The following is a 15,786-nucleotide window of genomic DNA, read 5'->3' as shown; positions in this document are numbered from 1 at the left end:
CTGACCTGCAGGCAACACTTTGCCTAATATACCCCAGGTTACCATTGGCCTTCTTGGCCTCAAACACACATTGTTGGCTCATGTTCAACCTGGTGTCCACCAGGACTCTCAGGGCCTTTTCTGCCAAGCTGCTTCCCAGCTGGGTGGCTCCCAACATATACTGGTGCATGGGGTTGTTTTTCCCCAGGTGCAGGGATTTTCACTCTTTGCTGTTGAACTTCATTGTATTTCTGTGTACCTGTTTCTTCAGCTTGTGAAGATCCCTTTGAATAACAGCATGACCCTCTGGCATATCAACCACTGTTCCCAGTTTGGTGTGATCTGTAAGAAAGAAGTATGAAAAATACAAAATTAGAGTAATAAAATAAATGTTTCAGGCCATGAAAAAATTATAGATTAAGATGTGGAAAATCAAATATTTCTAAAGACATTGCCTCCCAAAGCTTTGACATTGTTAGAATAGTTTGTTGTTAGCTATGATATGGGGTGAATTATAGAATACCACAGAGATAGAGAAGTCAATATTAGAGACAGGGGAATCAGACATGCTGTCAAAGTTCAGAAGTGAAGAATTCACACAAAGTGAAGAATATAAAGTCAGAGCACTCCAACTCAAGTATAGGCACTAGAGCAATGTGGCAGGAGGGAGGTAGGTTTGGTTCTGTGTCAAAATGGTAATGATAAAAGAAAGATATTGTAATAATGATTACAATAATGGTAGAATTAGGAGCACTTAAAATTTTCATTGCCTGGGGCACTGGATGCATATCCATGAATAATGGTCTCTGTACCATATGTTGAGTGTTTTCTTTTACACTAAGGGAAATGTGTAGGGGAAATAGCATTGACTTTTGATCTCTTCTTGAAGCTTTTCAAAGAGTCACAAATGGCAATTTAATAAGCAGTGTTCACTAAATAGTCTTTTTTTGTAACCTCTACACCCCCATATACACCAAGATTGTCTGTATTCTGCCAATAAGTTGATTCATACAATTATTAGATTTAGGTCTAAGATAGGGTTATCATAAAAGATATTCAGCTGTTTACTCAGAATTCATACAAGAATATATTTATACAGTATTTATCTAAATACATATAATTTTTTTCAGGACAACTGCAGTTTATTACAGGACTGTTAATGAAAAGTAATTATACAGCTGGGTATTATATTCTAATCTGTGGTGTGTGTAAATCACAGGAAGAAACAAATGCCTTATTATAGTCTTTAAGGGCATTTGTTCAAGATTCATATTTTCAGTTTGGTTTTGTCAAAATCTAGTCCTTTCCATAGTCATACCTTTTGGGTTTGAAAGTTATTTTGAGGAGTCCTAGTTAGGAATTTTATCTAGCCAGGTTGATCAATATCTAAAAAGCAAGTGAGCTTCAGAGCAGAGAGCTTGATGACTTCAAGCATCAGGGCCAGAATATAACCGGGTCCTCCAGCAGGGATGTACTCAGTTCTGGTGACAGCAAAACAGCTCCCAGTTTAGACCACAGAATCTGCAACAGTTTACAATGAGCAGTCAGGTCTCAGTTCACAGATTGGCAAAGCAACTAGCCTCAGCTGTCTCTATAGCTCATCAGCACAACTAATTTTAGAAAAACTTACAGTCCTCAAACAGAAGGGCTGAGTAAAGGTTGAAATGGGGCTGAGAGACCAGGTGGGACTTTTGCCATAATTGCATATCTTATCCATAGCTGGGAGCACTGCATTAGATTGTAGTATGTTCTGCTCCTGCCCAGGTAATGTGGGAAAAGTTGTTTTGCATTATTTAGGGTTTGCAGGGGGAAGACAGAGTGGGGAGAAGTCAGTAGCCACAGCAGCAACTATATTAGAAAAGGTAAAGAAATAAAATGAGAAAAGAAGTTTGCTACATGGAACTTGTGAAAATGAAAAGGAAGAGTGAGATTCAGCACAGAGATTTTTAAAGGAGATTGGGGAGCCACTGAAAAGTGGCTCAGGCTGAATCAGAATGATGTAGTGGAAGTAGAATATTGTCCACAGTTTTTATTGTAGAAATTAGAAATTGTGTTAGAAATGAAGAAAGGAATTACAGTTTGATGAATCATCTCATAGCAAAACTAAGAGAATGCTCCCCTGGAGAACTGGATTCTAACCCTGCCTCTGGAACCACATTCCTGCATGATGCTTCTGAAGTTTCATAAGCCATTTCTTCACAGAACAGTCAGTAGTTTAATCCTCATTTTCTGGGGATCTAACTGGAAACCCAGAGGTCTACTTTGTGGAAATAGCAAACATTCACAGCTGCGACCAGAATAAGGGATCATTCTCTCTCAATGTATCTATGCTATCCTTCAAAGAAAAAAAAAAGTGTGTAGGAATCTCAGATTGAGTACTAAGTATGTGTTCTCAGCCTCAACATCCAAACTGTAGAATGGAAATTATGCCAGATAGTAGCCCATGGAGGTATTGCAAAGATAAGTAGATATATGAAGCAATCATCTGCTGTACTAATGAGCACTATAAAAAATCCAAAGAGAAAAGGTAGTCTTCCTAGAAAGATTTGAAATAACATATTAGACATAAAATGGGATTTACATATTGAAGCATGAGAATAAATTTGGAGAGCAAGCAGTGTTTTATGAAGTGAGTATTGTCTGCCTCCTATACTGAACATGCTGGAGCCCTCTGGAATAAATAATAATCAGTGACAAGTCAAGGACTGTATCATGGTGATAGGTACAGGATACAAATTAAAGCTCTTTAGGCAGGCTGAAATGCTTCTTTTTCTTACAGTTTGTGTTTGGTTTGATTTGAGTTTTTTAACCAAGTGTGTGAGTAATTTTGTGTAAGTATAGAACCAGCTGTGTTAATTATGGGATCAATTACAGTGTAACTTTTCCCAGGCATTAGCCTACACCATAAGCTTGATAAACCTTACATCTGGACAGTTGTTCTATTAATGCTTTTTAAAATTTCACTGAGCAACTTTACACTTGCCTATTTGAATAAAATAGTTGTAGAGCTATTTAGCACATGCCTAATGTGTTGATTATCATGCCTAGATGGTAGATAAGCCAAATGGTAGATATTGTCAGTGATATGTAATTCAAATTTATGTGTATTTGCACACATCATCTAAAATAGAACCATATTCTTAAAAGAAACCCATGTTGGTACTGCAATGTAAATATTAAGTAATCATTTTTGTCATGATAAAGAAACAAAAACATAGGTGGGAAGAGCTTCACCCGGAGTAATCTTGCCAAAATGATCCTTAGTCCAAAATTATCCTTGACTACTGTCCAAAATGAAATTAATTCAGAGTTAAATGATTCAGATTATATAAAAAGGTTAGTTTTTGCTTCCTAACAAAGATCATTTTTTAGAGAGTGTGTGGTTAACATTCAAAGTCAGATTGCCTCAATCCTGAGAAAATAAAATCTACTAAGGTAGTTGTTATTAGTAAAAAGAGTTTCTCTGGGTTCCTGTTAAACAGAATCATAACCATATGAGTAACTTTAGGTAAAATATAGGGCTTTAAAAAAAAAATGCGTATTTGAATAAAAACATTATTATTACAATTTAGGCAGTTCCTTAAAAAATGGCTGGCATTGTAGAGACACTCACACTGTACCAATTCTGTACCAATTAAGTAGCAAGTGTAAAGATCTACAAAGCAATTTTGATTCCTAATCTCCTTTGACCCTAAAGTCACTCAGATTGGCCAAAGTTTCTACACCACAGGCTCCTTACTTTTTATTACATAGCAATCACAGTAGGTCTGAAGACATAATATGATACTGTTCAAGGATTTACTCAGAAAAAGTGACATAAGAGTCTTTTTCATTTAGCACTTCATGATGTGAATGCACTTCAGCAATCTACTGATACATATACTAAGCAAGCACAAGCTCTGATACGAAATAATCTAATTAATATACTACAGGGTAAGCACAGGCAAAAGCTCTAACCTAAAAGCAGCATTTAACGCAAGTAGAGCATATTTCTCACCCAAGGCGTCCCTCTGGGTGGAGAGAAGATGGACTCAGCCCGTCGACTGATCCCAGCAGTTCGGTGGAGGTCTCCCACTTTCGCCCTATCTCCAATACTATTTTCTTTATGTTTGGGTGGAGTTTGAGTGGCTCTAGTCAAAAGTACTTTTTATTTCCAGTTGATGTACCTAATGAGAAGGGGGTGGTGTTTGTGGTTTGGCACCTGAGGAGGGGGTTTGACATGGTTTTTGGCTTCAGCAGCAGAACATCTTGATTCTCCCTTATCAGACGTACTGTAAGGTCTTAGTACCACAGTGTTCTCCCATTCTACTGGGAATAGAATGGAGGAGGGCCACATAGTCCCCACTTCGTTCCATACTCTGTTCTGTTTCTCTGAGCAGATGTTTATTGTCGTACTGGAGAGCATGTCAACCTCCATCCATCCAGGGAGTTGCAGCTGCTTTTTACCTTAAAATTCTGAATGCCTTCTAGGTTTAACTCTATCCATCATCCCACAGGTGTTTTCTAGAAAGCTCTGTAGGATACATCCCCCCTTCCCTTCACAACTCTTCTCCTACAAAGTGAGTTTCAGAAGAAAGTTTCAGGTCCTGGAAAAAGATGACTAAACAGACCTCAAAATGACATGACTTGTTTGACTGACAGGAATATGGTAGATCTTGAAATGCCAACCTGAGGCTGTGGCAGTGACAGGTAGGTCATTTATAGCCAGATATAACAAGATATTAAAACCTCTTAGAGCTACAGGTAGATACCAAGGCTTAAGTTTAGTATGTACTAATTACCATCGAAATCACTGATATTTCAGTTCCTGACTCCCTTAGGCACTTCTGAAAATCCATCTGTCCTTCATCCTTGTGTGCTCTCAGTAACAGAGCTACTGATGCAGAGAGAACTGGCTAGTTACATGATAATGGCTTCTGTCCTTCATCAGAAGCTGATAACAATGTCTTTGGATATTTTTTTCAGTTACTTTCCTCTGTAGGCAGCAACTGGACTTTCCTCACAGGTGCTGTGTGATCAGAGGTGCCTAGGTTATACATTCTCTGTAAAAAACAAAAACCAAAACCAAACAGAGAACTTATTGTTGGCTTTACTTGACTACATTTGCTTTCAATTTAGTCACTATTTGTAGCATTATATAGTGAAATCTTGAAAATGTAAAACCGAACAAATATGAATATATCTAAAAGGACTTAAAGGACTATAAAAGTTGTATTGAGGGACTTGCATGACTAGAAACACCCTATATATACATATGCATCTATTTATATCTATATCCATATCTACATGGAAAAAATTCCAATTTAACCAGGCAGATTGACGACATACAACAATCTTTATATAAAGTAACCATATATTTAAACAGTAACTCGCAAAACAGACCTTTTGCTAAAATAGAGAGACCTGTATTTAACAAGAAAATATATTGCATTATATGAAACCAGAAAATAAAAAAATTAACAGAAAAAATCTAGTAAGATTTGTGATGTCCTGCCTTTTTGCCTCACATCTGATAAAGACGATGAACCACAATTTCCTAGAAATTGAGGAAATTTTGTAGAATTAAGCCACTGTTACCTAAAGACTGATGAGGAAAAAAGACTCTAGGGCAACTTAATGTAGGAGATAAGACAAGAAGAGCAGAAGCTTTTAATGAGCCCTCAGGCCCCAGGAATACATACCCCTGCGTGTATACCCGGACACTGGTTCTATGGTTTTATAACAATGTCCATCCAATCCCAGTTCTGTCCACTCCCCGGTTCTGCCCTATTCCACCCCTGGCACACCCCTTTGGATATTGAGTCTGGGGGAGTTTGGGACTCCTCCTTCGTCATCTTCATCCTCCTCGGAGCACGCACAGTCCTTGGAGTTCCTCCAAACTTCTGGGCTTGAAGGTCGTGATGTGTCCTGGTGCAGGCCTTAAGGTGTTTTTCTACAGTTCTACCTTGAAAAGAAGACTAAACAGCTAGTGGAATTTTGAGGGATTGATATGGGATGAGGTTTGATATGTGTAAACATTATGCTACAGGGTAAAGGATATAATACAGTAAAAGACAGTAAGAGATTGCATGTTAATTATGGTGGTAGAGAATGTCAGCGCTTTGTTAGAGGATAATGGTGACTTCAGTGTGGAAATGATACCTGAGTTATGTGCTGCTGTAGTTACTTTTAGTGGAAATACTGATATGTTAAAATCTACATCCACTACATAACTACTTCTAAAATCTATAAAAATTAAAAAATCAAAACCTCTGAGGCATTACCACCCCACTTTGAAAACAGTAATTCAACATTTTTGCAGAGCTTAAAGGCCATCTTTGAAATGACAAACCAGAAAACACATTAATTAATTGTGTTTTATGTTGTGTTCATGTGCAGTAATTACATCTCTTAATTGAATAAAAGTTGAAATACCAAAATTTATTTTTTAGTTATGCTTAAGGTGCAAATTAGTTTTATGGGTGGAAACGGGGAAGCTTAGCTGACAAATTGCAGTACTTCATATGGTTATTTTTCTTGTACTCCTACAGATCCAGACAGCCTTTTGTAGGTTTTTCAGGGTTACCTTGCAAAGTTCCTTTGTACATTGACATCAGCATCTAATGTTAATATATTTCCAGTCAATCAAAATTTAGCAATGTGACAGTATGTAATGGCACAGAATAAAAATCTTCATGAAGAGGGACACTAAAGACAGAAAGTCAAGCATTCAGAACTTAGGAAATGTTAGGTTTAATACAGCTGGTAGCACTTCTTTTCCAAATGATTGGTAGATTTGAGCTGAAACTTTCACCAACAGAAAAACAGATAGCCAGAAGCCAGGAAGTTCATTGCTTTTAGTTATAATTTGGCCATTAAAACTACTCTGATAGGAAAAAGTGGCAGGTGACTGGGTATTAAATAGGCTGCTGTCTGTTCTGCATTTCTCAGCTGTGCTCATCAGATGTAACTGGTGTGCCATATTGAAAGAGAGGTTGTATGCTGAACATTAAGTGATTTCTGTCCTTATTTTTATAACCCGTTCTATGTTTCCACTTATAGAAACTATATATACCTTATGTGTGTCCATTATGCATTCCTCCTTTTTGTTTCTTCCACAAGAAAAGCTTGGTTTTGTTACTGATAAAAAGAGATCAAAAGTTTGGGAGACAGAAATTTTTAAACTGGAGCACTTGGCCATGCTACAGATGTGCTAAGTAGTGCCTTTCAAATTCTCTTTTGCTTGTGCCTTGGTACCATAGTAGGACTCTTAGACACAAACCAGGGTTCTATTAGATAAGGCTGTCTACAAACACAAAAGAACTGGTTTTTAGCTCAGTGCTGTACATTTACTACAGTAAATATGTACATAAAACTAGATTGAGTGATCTAAAAGTTAATTTAAGGGCAGATGAAAGGCATAGCAACTCTTGTACAGTAAGTGTTCAGGCTACTGCTTTTATGTAGACTTTGAAGGACAGACAATATCTGCTGCCTGGAATTGTTCCTAATGTTTGTGTTGTATTTCTAATGATCTGGCAGCTCTAGTCCAAGATCCATGAAAACCTAGGATCACTCAGACTGCTCTTTCTCCTTTAGAGATGTTCCATGCAAGTACTGACAACAGCCATATGTATGTACCTCATAGGAACTGACAGATTGGCAACCTGTACTAATACACATTAATGGGATTAGAAGTTTCAGGATTCAATGAATCATGAAACTTATTCATTGAAATGAATTATGAAACATGTAAATTTGGCTTGTGTTTTCTCTCTTTTCCCTTTTGTATTATTCATCTTAGAGACTTCATTCTGGCCTTGTTTATAACCACTTGGGAGTTTAGCTGTTATCCCACTCACTGACAGTAAAGAAAGCATTTCCTTTAATGCTTATGGCTCATGGCAGTGACCAAACATCTGAGAAACAAAGTCGTAACTTTCTCCAAAACTGAAAAGATGTGGAAGATGTGGACTTTTATGTGACATGAAATAACTCTTTGGCAACATACCTTGTCTTTGTTAAAATGGTCCCTTCTTACTCGGTGTTATTTATTCAGTCCTGTGAACTCATTGTGCAGTTACTATGATTTTTCATCCTGCAATCAATACAAAACTAGCATAGCTAAGAATGAGGAAACAGGGATCTGTAGTGCTTCATGCGTCATGAGCAGAATCTTTTACCTTGCTGTAAATGTGAAAATGGTCAAGCTCTAGCAACCTGCTAAGGATGAAGATGATTCCCATTTGACTTCAGGTTCATTCATCATTCATTATTAGCAGTAGTGAATTAACCTAAAGGGGAGAGAGATGAAAAGATGTTATCCTTTTTTAATTATTTGCTCTGTAAATCACTATGAGACAAAAAGTAAGTGTTCATCCTGCTGCCAATGTCACTTCTAAGTGTTGCTGCTCAGGCTTTCTTGTGTTCAGCTGACTTCAGTTCCAACCACTCACAGACTGATGCTCTCATTCAGATTTTTTAAGTTAGAGAATCACTCAACAGTGCCACTGAAAAAAATTTATCAGAACTAGGTATCTTTAATTATTATTCTCTGGCATATTCTTGTAATTGTTAGGAACATCTTATCTTTTTTGGAGAATTCTAAGAAATTTCTGAGAGGTTTATGAATTAGCAGGTGAAAATGCAGATATGTGATTTTTAATTCTACCATAGAGATTATTTGAATATGATTTCCAGCATATATGTACTGTTTTTGTTATTAAACTTCATGATTAGTGTCAGTGACGAGTCGAGTGAGCAAGAACAAAAATGTCTACTATGTCTTGCCTAGAAAGATTCAGAGTTTTTAGCCTGAATGAAAAGCTTTTGGTCTTAGCTTTACAGCAAATGACCTTAATGTCACAGCTTGTCAGATAAGGGCAGAGTACACTGAGCACTGTGCACTGCAGAACTTTCAGCTGCCAATTATTTTCTCCTTTTCCTCCTCCTTTTATTTCTGGGCCAACTTAAAGAGTAATGACTCTGCCCTCAGTGCCATGCTATGAAGATGAAATCACCCCAATGCTGACCAGCACAATGTATTTCACTCAGTACCTGACACTGCTTAGGTCTTGAAGAGAGTGCTTTTCTTTTCTCTTAAATTGTTGGACTCCCATGACTTTTTTATTTCTGAATCAGTGCAGTCATATGTAGAAGACATCTAAAATCCATGACAACCTGTGTTATAGGGTAGATGAAGACAGAATAGTATGCTTGGCTCTTATTACTATTAGCAGTCATATTTTAGCTGAAATAATCACAAGGGAGTCCAACAAGTTGAAGGTGTTAAGCCTCCCATGTAAATAAAAGTTATACCTGTTTATCTGTTTTCACTTTGTTCTTTGGTGTACCAGGACATATATATGTATAAGGGGAAGAGTGAAAATAATCATATGGGAGGGAGAGTGGGAGGGTTTTGGGGAAGAGAGAAACTGAAGCCCTTAAGATATATTTTTGTATCAGGTCCCAAACTTGATGGGGATATTTTCTTCAGAGACTAATCAAAATATCTTGTCAGTTCATCACTGAGGTAGTAGCAAAATTTTAGCATTTGAAGGAAGAATCATTCTTTATCCTTTTCTCATTTTGCCCCATAGCAGATTCTTACCACTCCAAAAGACCTGGTAAAGAAAAAGAAAAAAACAATAGGCAAGACTCACCTGCAGTATTATATTTGCTTGGGGACTATTGTTATATGCATAGGGCATTATTTTACTGTCAAGAGGAAGATTGCCTGCACTATCTGTGATAAACACTCGAAGCAATCAAATACCCTTTCATACATAAAGTCTGAAAATAGAGCAAAAAGGTAATGGTTCTAATACCTAAAGAAAAGGTAGACTGCTCTTACTTATTTTTTCCTGTAGTTAGGCTTGTAAAAGACACTTAAATTCTATAAATTGTTTTAATATCATGCGCTAGGTGTGGGTTTATCTTAGTTACTATTCATGTTTCCCTCCTGGTTTGGGGTTTGTATGTGTGTGTTGTATAATGAAGGAGTGCCCCAAGCTTTCCAAATTACTACTTGTCTGTAATTAATCATGGCTAGACAATTTGTCGCAGTTGCAACTCTCCCCACATGCCCTCCCCTTCCCCCTGTCCCATTCTCCAGCTATTTTTCTTTCCCCTGCCACCGGTTCACGTGCAGAATACTATATTTCTGAAAATGGCTACGTGTAGGAAAAAGGATCCCTGGAGACCCTGCAAAGTCTCTAAGAGCTGTCTGAGTATGCAATGGAGACTTTGTAAATCAGGTCCAAGGTAATTTGTTGCATTTTTATCTCAAATTGCTTCCAACAGTCTTTAAATTGAAATTAAAATGCTACATGGATTCTTTACACTAGAAGCGTGACTTTACGAGTAAGCTTCCTTATGGGATTCAGATGGCTTTTTTTTCATATTTCACTGAAGAAGAAGAAATGTTTTACTGAGAAGAAATGATTCTATCTAAAGCAATATCTCAGGACAGCTAATAAGGTGTAGTTGTTTATCACAAGTACTGTCTTTTGCTTGGCTTTTGGTCAAGTGGAAGTTGTTTACCAGGTTATGTTAAATGTAGATTAAGGTAAACAAAATCTTTCTTGAATTATGACTTGGAGCTGTTGCTTAAGTTATATAGTCACCTTTACTGAAACCTGAGTGTATATGTATTTATTTATATAAATTATTTAAGAGAAAGCAAAGCCAAATGAAAATTAAGAAAAATCGAATTTCCAGGCAAACCGGCAAGTATAAAGATAATAAAATAAAATCTGCTGGTAGTGTTGGAAAAGGTGATTAAAAAATACTACAGGTCTGTTATCTGGTATAAGACCTGCTTAAAACAGATGGGCAAAATGTCCTACTTTACACAGCCACTAATAAACTTCTGGAACTTGCTGCCAGAGGAGGCTGTGCAAGCAGTAGGTTCAGAAAAAGATTTAACAGATTCATAGAAAACAGGTCCATAAATCGATGCTGTAAGCACTGTGCACCATGTAACATTTTCAATGAAGAATGCAGTTCAGATAAGAGTATTGAGGAAGAACAGACAAATTCTTCCTAATTTTGGATATTGTTGTTTAACCCCAGGAGGCTCTTAAGTTCCACACAGCAGTTGGCTCACTGAGATGAAGGAAAGAATTGGAAAAGTCCAAAATCTTATGGTTTGAGATAATGTCAGTTTAACAGGTAAAGCAAAAGCTGCATGCTTGGGTAAAGCAAAGTAAGAAACTCATTCACCACTTCCCAAGGGCAAGAAGACCCAGGAAAGCAGGGCTCTGTCATGTGGAATGACTATTAGGGAGGTCAAACACCATCACCCTGAACACGATCCCCTTCTCCCTTCTTCCCCACATTGCTGAGTGCAATGCCATATGGTATGGAATATCCCTTTGGTTGGTTGGGGTCAGCTGTCCCAGATGTGTCTCCTCCCAACTTCATGTGCACCCCAGCCCACTTGCTAGATGGATGATGTGAGAAGCATGAAAGGCCTTGCCTCTGTAAGCACTGATGAGCAATAACAAAAGCATCCCTGTGTTATACTGTTTTGGTCACAAATCCAAAACGTAACACCATAGAAGCTACTGCAAAAAAAAATAGTTCCCTCCAGGATAAAACCAGTACAGACACGTTCAGATTCTGCAGAAGATTGTGTGATGCAGCTGCCTGCAGTAGGAGAGAGCTGTCCTCAGTGACTGCAATCTTTTCTGTGTTGCCTACATAGTCTTTGCTTATAGGTGGAAGTGATAGGCTTCTTGGTATCCCTACATCCATGAGGCAACTTTTATCTCATAGACTTGTTTTAAGGTAAGTAAATTACATTAAATTACATCCGCAGTAAATTACATTTAAGCTGTCAGAAAAAAAAGATATATCAATATTTGGCAAATTAACATAGTTATCCATTAAAAATGCAGCATAACTTTGTCAAGGCTCTCGGTGCACCACCTACAAATACTCTGAGCCCTAGGCCTTTGGACCTATACCATATTATATTTTAATTTGTGTCTTCACCTAGTGCTGATAAAAAATGTCGCAGTCTGAAATATCAGAGAAGCACAATGAGGTTGCTTCAGGATCAGCTTCCCCATAAAATTCCCAAAGGATTGCTTGGAGTCCTGAAAAGCACAATTCTTATAGACAAGATGGAGGGGTAATTGGGACTTCTCACTCATCAGCCTCCTTTGTTCATGACCATATTGCCACAGGTTATTAGAAAACTGTGACCCAGAGCCATTTCAGTCCATGCAGTCTGGTCTGTCACAGCAGACTGTACTAAAAAACTTTGGGAGAGTTCATCCAGTATTGTGGTAGGAAAAGACAGGCTGAACTCAGATGGAATTGTGTTAGGAAATGAATGGTGAGTTCTGCTACCTTTGTGTCAGCCTTTTTTTGAGGAAAAAGTGGTGATGTGTAATGTAAGGAAAGATGAGTTTAGAAGCTAACAGAAGGGATAATGGAAACCCATCAGAGCAATATAGTAAAGCAATCTGGCTGATGAATAGGTCACTAATCCTGTATAAGTGTGGTCAACAAAATGCTAAACAAATACCTGACATTCTACAGTCCTCTTCAAACTAGGCAAATCTTCAAACTAGGCTCAAAAGCCATTCCGTAGATTCTATACATGCCTCTCCTGAAACACTTCGAAACCATATTAAAAACAGCATCCCACAGTCCTCTGAAGAATCCTTAGGGTTCTCCCTCAAGAAGAACGAGGACTGGTTTGTTGAAAAGAATCAAGAGATCCAGGAATTGTTGAGGAAGAAGAAGAGAACCACCCACCAAGCACACCTTGCACTGCCATCCTGTCATGTAAGAAAAGCAGCCTTTCATCTTGCATGCAACAAGCTCCAACAGAAACTCCATGACATACAGAACAAGTGGTGGATCAATCTAGCTGAAAAAACTTAGTTATGCGCAGATACGGGTGATCACAGAGGATTCTATGAAGCCCTGAAAACAGCATACGGGCCTACATACCAGGTCCAAAGCCCTCTACTCAGCGCTGATGGTCAAACGCTTCTGACAGATGAAACCTCCATTCTGAATCGATGGTCTGAACACTTTCAGACTCTTTTCAGTACCAACCGTGTAGTCCAAGACTCAGCAATTCAGTCCATCACACAACAACCAGTGAAGTATGAACTGGATACTGCCCCCACTTTAGGAGAAACCTTTAAGGCAATACAGCGGGTGAAAATCAGCAAGGCAGCTGGGGTTGATGGAATTCCACCTGAAGTCTGGAAACATGGGGGCCTTGCACTCCATGCTAAATTCCACGAGTTTGTGGTACGCTGTTGGGAACTAGGTGAACTACCATCAGACCTTTGTGATACAGTCATCATCACCTTGTATAAGAAGAAAGGAGTTAAATCAGACTGTTCAAATTACTGTGGTATTACTCTGCTCTCCATTGCTGGCAAAATCCTGACAAGAATACTTTTGAACAGACTAATACCCACTATAGCAGAAGGAATTCTACCTGAAAGCCAATGTGGTTTCAGAACCAACAGGAGTACCACACACATGGTATTTGTTCTCAGAGCAGAAAAGGTCTATGGCAGATTTTGGAATGTTTAGGATGTCCCCCCAAGTTCCTTAAAATGATTATCTCACTCCATGAAGATCAGCATGGCCTAGTCAGACATGGCAATGCACTTTCTGAGCCCTTTCTAATAACCAGTGGTGTGAAACAAGGCTATGTTCTTGCACCAACCCTATTCACAATCCTTTTCAGCTTGATGCTCCAAAGGGCCACGGCAGACCTCGATGCTCAGGCCGGTATCTACATTCGATATCGTACTGATGGAAGCCTTTTCAACCTAAGGCGACTGAAGGCCCACACTAAGACCTTAAACCATCTTGTGCGGGAGCTGCTTTATGCTGATGATGCTGCCCTTGTCGCCCACATCTGCTTTGCAGATGCTGCTGAGCTCTTTGGGCTGGAAGTCAGCTTAAAGAAGACAGAAGTTCTCCATCAACCTGCACCTCAGGAAGTCTTCCATCATCCCCATATGACCATTGGCCAATCAGAGCTCAAATCAGTCCAGCAGTTTAATTACCTAGGCAGCCTCGTCTCCTCGGATGGTAAGATTGACAGAGAGACAGACAACAGGTTAGCAAAGGCATACAGTGCCTTTGAAAAGCTTCGTAAAACAGTTTGGCGAAATAAACACTTGAAGAAAAGTACAAAGATCGGTGTTTACAGAGCCATTGTGCTGTCCACTCTTATATGGATCCGAATCATGGGTCATTTACCGCCACCACCTGCGTCTCTTAGAACGCTTCCATCAATGCTGCCTCCATACAATCCTAAACATTCACTGGTCAGATTATGTCACTAACACATCTGTTCTAGAACAAACAGAAGCCACAAGTATTGAGACCATGTTAATGAGAACACAGCTGCACTGAGCAGGGCACGTCTCCAGGATGAAGGACCACCACCTCCCTAAGATCCTGCTTTATGGTGAACTTGCCACCAGCTACCGCATGAGAGGAACCCCAAAGAGAAGATTCAAGGATTCCCTGAAACAACATCTCAGCCTTGGCCATATTGATCAACATAACTGGTCTACTCTGGCCTCCAATCGGGAGGTCTGGAGACACACCATCTGTAACGCTGCTGATGCCTTTGAGAAAGCATGCAGGATCACCCTTGAGGAGAAAAGACAACACAGAATATATATTGCAGAATATACCACCTAAGGAGTCTTTCTGCTGTGCCTTTTGCAACCGGACGTGCCTGTCTCGTATTGGCCTTTTTAGCCACCAACGTGCTTGTAACAAACAAGGGTAGAGCCCTCCCCCAAATCTTCATTCGCGAAGCGCAGCCATGATGATCACAGTCCTCGTAACAAAACAGATTTTTCTAAACAAGGGCATCTCCATTTGGCCTAATATTTAGCACAAAGTATGGTATACCATGCCTTCTCTGTAGCTCAAATCCTAATCTCTGTCACTCAGTTTTCTCATAATACTGTGAGTAAATGCAGTGAGAGCATCTCTAGGTACAGTCCTGCAGAACCCAGCTGCCTGTGGAGGTGACACAGTTGAGCCCATGGCAGGAATTACATATTTTTTTAAAACTTCACTAAGTACTTTGTGTAGTATCCTTTCTCATTTCCCCTGTTACTGTACTGTAACAAGTATGTGTGGATAAATACACACACAGACAAGAGGTAACAGTATCATAAAAAACACAAAAAGGTCATAAAGAAATTAATCTCTTGGGTAAATTTGCATACCCTTCCAAAAAGGTCATCTGTCTTTTTAGCAAGAGCACTACAAAAGAAGCCTAATTGAAATTAAATCAATTCTGAGAAATATATACATGTGTGTTTACAAGCAGAGGGAAAGTATCCATGCTTTGCTTGTGCTTGACAGCCAAGTGTTTACAGAATGAATAAAGACATCTGTTAATTACTTCTATGCTGCACCATTGCTTTAAATGTGCTTGAGTATCTTGGACCATTTAGTTTCAGATAATTATTTCTGATGAATGGGGGTACATTTAAAATGTTTTATACTGAGATATTTAATTCTTCTTCTAACTAGAGGACTTTCATGATAATAGACCCCACTTTCCTTCCTTAGTAGATGTAGAAACATCATTCATTGTGTTTATAGCACGCTTTGGAGATAATCCTCTAAGGTTTTGTTTCAGTTTTGCTTGGATTTTTTTAGCAATTTCTTTTTCCATTTGTTTTTGGCATGGTTTGATGTTTGAAATAGCTGTTCAGTCCCCATCTACTTACCAGTTCCAGGATCATTTAAAGGATCTACCAAATGATGAGAACAACATCAAAAAACATGAATCTGATGCAGAAATAATTTTTAGAC

At 38.6% G+C, this 15,786-nt stretch overlaps 1 protein-coding gene across 3 annotated transcripts in view; it reads left to right on the top strand.

The window, feature by feature from the left end:
- CNTNAP2 (contactin associated protein like 2) overlaps positions 1 to 15,786 on the top strand; it is a 1,017,942-nt gene that overhangs the window by 830,932 nt on the left and 171,224 nt on the right. The window lies entirely within an intron of this gene.

Source organism: Corapipo altera, unplaced genomic scaffold (genome assembly GCF_003945725.1).
Source record: "Corapipo altera isolate COAL_440 unplaced genomic scaffold, ASM394572v1 59, whole genome shotgun sequence".
NCBI classification, from domain to species: Eukaryota; Metazoa; Chordata; class Aves; order Passeriformes; family Pipridae; genus Corapipo; species Corapipo altera.
This window is presented reverse-complemented; position numbering and strand designations above follow the sequence as displayed.